The 3,997-nt window shown below is 42.6% G+C and overlaps 1 long non-coding RNA gene across 1 annotated transcript; it reads left to right on the forward strand.

Annotated features, from left to right (window-relative positions):
- The first annotated feature begins 1,078 nt into the window (after positions 1-1,078).
- Positions 1,079-3,346, forward strand: LOC121847819. The gene is made up of 3 exons (XR_006084683.1): positions 1,079-1,881; positions 2,008-2,474; positions 3,013-3,346. It is a non-coding gene; the product is annotated as an uncharacterized LOC121847819 (long non-coding RNA).
- The last annotated feature ends 651 nt before the right edge of the window (positions 3,347-3,997 follow it).

The raw sequence follows: 3,997 nt of genomic DNA on the forward strand, positions 1-3,997 counted from the left end.
CCCCTGAGTCAATACGGCGATTACAGCTTTACAGTCTTTCTCTTAAGAGCTTGCATACCTGGATTGTACAATATTTGCACATTATTCTATTCAAAATTCTTGCTAGACAGCCGTTTTCAACTCTTTCCATAGATATTCAAGCTGATTTAAGTCGAAACTGTAACTGGGCCACTCAGGAACATTTAATGTTGTCTTGGTAAGCAACTCCAGTTGCTTATGTAAAGTTGGGATATACAAGATACGCTGTAAGAGTGCTCTCGCACAACCCGATGCAATGCAACAAGTGTAAAAAGTGCGGCCATGTATCAAGTGTTTGCAGACTGAAGGAATATGTTATTGAAGAGTCTGTGAATGTAAAATGTTACAACTGTGGTGGGGATCATATTTCGAAATTCCCTGAGTGGCCTGTTAGGGTGAAAGAGGTTGAGGGCTCCAGTATCAGGGCTCTACAGCAAATATCCTATGTGGAGGTGGTGAAGAGCGTTATAGGGGCAAAGGGCCACAGTTCTGAAGAAGATACGGTGGTGGATGCACCTCAACCAGTTGCAAATGTTGTATGTCAATCAAGTGATCTGGATACACTCATTGTGAAGAAGGCGGATTTTGTAGCATTTATATAGTCTGTGTAGGGAGCTGATAAAAAAAAAAAAAGCAGGCTGATTTAGTTGAATTAATATTTCATTATTGATAGTTTGTATGGATTTTTTTTTAAATTACCCTGCAATTTTTCCTTTTTGGATCTTTATCCATCTGTACAGTAGGTGGCGGAATGCACCTATAATTGTTGCGAACGCCATTATACCAAAGAAGGGAAATGAGAGAGCTGGTGAAACGAAAGATGGTGGAAGCGGATGATGAAGTGGATTCTGAAAACAATGGCAGTAGAATAAAGGAGAATTGGAGTATTGCTTCGTTTTCCATTCTTTTGGGCAACACTCCAATTCTCCTTGATTCTACTGCCATTGTTTTCAGAATCCACTTCATCATCCGCTTCCACCATCTTTCGTTTCACCAGCTCTCCCACATCCCTTCTTTGGTATAATGGCATTCCCAACAATTATGATTAGGAGCAGCTGAGCAGAGTACCAAACTTGAAGAAACCATTTGAGTTATCTAAACTGGTGGAGAGAGTGCTTGGTAAAGTGAAGAATGTGAGGATCACGAGAGGCGGGCTGGTTTAGATTTTTTTGCGGATCAGAAGTAATGTGCGTTGTGTCTTAACCAATTTGATAAGTTTGAAGTGTTATTTGTGTCTCTTCGGAATAGGGCATCCCTCACGGGGGTTATATCTGGCATCTCGTGGGAAGTCCGTTTTGAAGAGATGAAGAATATTCCTGGAGTGATTGAAGCATTTCGGATGAATCGTGTGGTGAATGGTGAAAAATTGAAGGGTCTATCTGATCTTTTAGTTTTTTGGAGTCTCTCCTACTCAAATGCAGTTGGGGTATATAAACTACAGAGATATGTTGCAATTGTGGTGGGAACCATGAAGCCACGTCTTTCGAATGCCCCGCAAGAGTGAAAGAGAATGAGGTGGCCAAAGTCAGGGCTGTACAGAGCATTTCATATGCAGCAGCTGTTAAAAGGGCTGAGGGTTTGAAAGGTGCACCAGAAGAGAGTCCATGGTGGTGGATAAGCCTTCACTGCAAGCTGCAGGGGTTGACTTTCACCAGCAGGAGCCAGACATTTTAAAGGTTAAGAAGGTGGCCTTTATAGCTATGGTGATAAATGCCACTGCCAAGGTGGAGAGCAGGTCCAGGAAGATAGAAATTATTGTGGATGTGGCGGAGCGATTCCTGGAGCTGAAAGATTTTTGGTGAAGGAGCTACATGGAATATATTCACAAGCAGTACCACCCTCTGGGGCCCTACATCCTGAGAAGTAAGATATGGAGATTTGAAAAGAAGAAGTTTGAGTTTTGTTTTGTTTTGTCAATGTACTATGTTTATTTGGGTGGATTAAGTTAGTTCCCCAATTACGTATGGATTTTCTTTGTACCTTGTTTAGGTTTCAACCTGTCCAGTTGGTGGCGGCAATACACCTTTTTGGGTTGTAGTCCGCCATAAAACCCACAGAAGCAGAAGAAGAATACAAACGAAGAAGACCGACACATCCAAGCTGTCCATTTTCATGCTCTGGCATATTCCTTTCAACCTGTTCGTCGTTACCCCCTAGTTACTGCCAGGTCCTTTTGCGCAAAATAATGTAGTTGTAGACAGTTTACACTGCAGGCTGAACAATTCCGAGTGGTACACTTGTGTCAACTGCACTGCCCACGGTCACAGTGTCGATATGTTGCAAATAAGCAGCCCTACATGACCTGGGTGTAGGTGGTGAGCCGGGACAACTACCTTGTATATTATTAACCACAGGTTCTTCACCATGCTCTGTGAAGAGGGAGTCCTTTTGGAGGTGGCCATGCTATCTCTGAAGGACGTACGGGCAGAAAGTTTGGAGCGCCCAATAAACAGCAGGTGCCATAACGTACTAGGCATTGTTTACATTTTCGAAACGCTAGTAAGGAGTTAGCTAGCAAAATATAGATTATCCTGCATTGGCACAGCCCTGTTTGATCGTATTGATGTGCATTGATTGAGTGAAAGTGGAGATGTCATAACCGGCAATGAATGTAAACAAAACCTAATCTGAGGCAGTGAGTTTGTTTGCTAGGAAAGCTAGCGAAATAACTAAGTGAAGTCTGGTAAATTGTCGACTCCACAAGTTGCCAAGACAGTTAGATAGTTGTTTACAACCACTCTAAAGTGTTTTGCTGGCGACTGTAATGACAGGAGAGTTTGACATTTTACAGATCGTGACACAATCCACTTTCAGTGCCTATTTTTTTGTAGGGTACCTTGCATCCATTCCAAGATCGCGCACAGTCTGATAATCTATAATTAGCTATTATCTTATTACCATACTTTTGATTACTGTTACAATCAAGCATTCTATTGTAAGGACCTCGTGAATTTCTCACAATAAGGGCGCATTTAATAATCATGCATATTTCAGTCTTTACAGATTGTGAATGCCTATAGGCAATTCACCATGTGGGCAAGAGGACACTTGGGGAAGAGGAACAGAGTGCCTATACCTGGCTGTGTGGTACATTGAAACCGATCACAATTCACTTCTAAGGAGTGCTACAGATTTGAATATGCTTTTTATGATTGAAACATTTGACCTGCTCATGCAGCCTACTTTACATGTTGTTTATTGTTCATCTGTTTTATGCAGCCTACTGTAGTAAATTGTGTAATGAAAAACAAAATGGCTATTACGTATGAATTTCTCCATGCTAAATGTCTTTAAGCAATTTCATTTATTCCACCACCACCAAATGGTTCCCTATAGAGTATATACGAAAGGCTTGCCTCTCGAGCTGTTCTCATTTTAGGTATGACGTCTCTCCCTGCAGAGTGCGCACGCGAGCACCTTTGCAAGTTCACAATTATTGTAAAGAACTAATGGCGCTTTCAGGTGCTTTCCAACTGGGGGGGCGTCATTGATCTTAAAGTCGGAAAGTACAGAATATCTCACCACCATGCATTTCCATCTCCTCTCTCTCATTTATTCCGTTCTCGGGCGTGCAGAGGGGCTGTCAACAGTTTAGTGAAATATGTTTCGTTGCAAAAACCTGTTACTGTCGATATTCCTGAACAGATTTCAATTGGTTTCCCAAATTAAGCACTGGGTAGCTGCAGCAACAGGGTTGGAGAGCCCATGGCGTACAGAGCTTGGGCGGAATATCACCTGTTGCGCAGCGAAAGCATGCTCCTCAAACAGTGATTCACGCGTGGACTGAGATGTGTTCTTATGTTTATTTCTCAGCTGCTCATACTCCTCGATAAAACCAAAGTAGCCTATCCAGCATCATTGAGAAGCGGACCTGCTGGAATGCGTGTGGCCATCACTCGCTATTCGCGTGCGGCCATCACTCGCTATTCGCGTGCATAGGGATGATGTATATTTTTCCCCTGACCCTTTTCCTGCTTGT

The sequence above is a fragment of the Oncorhynchus tshawytscha genome, linkage group LG11 (assembly GCF_018296145.1).
Source record: "Oncorhynchus tshawytscha isolate Ot180627B linkage group LG11, Otsh_v2.0, whole genome shotgun sequence".
NCBI classification, from domain to species: domain Eukaryota; kingdom Metazoa; phylum Chordata; class Actinopteri; order Salmoniformes; family Salmonidae; genus Oncorhynchus; species Oncorhynchus tshawytscha.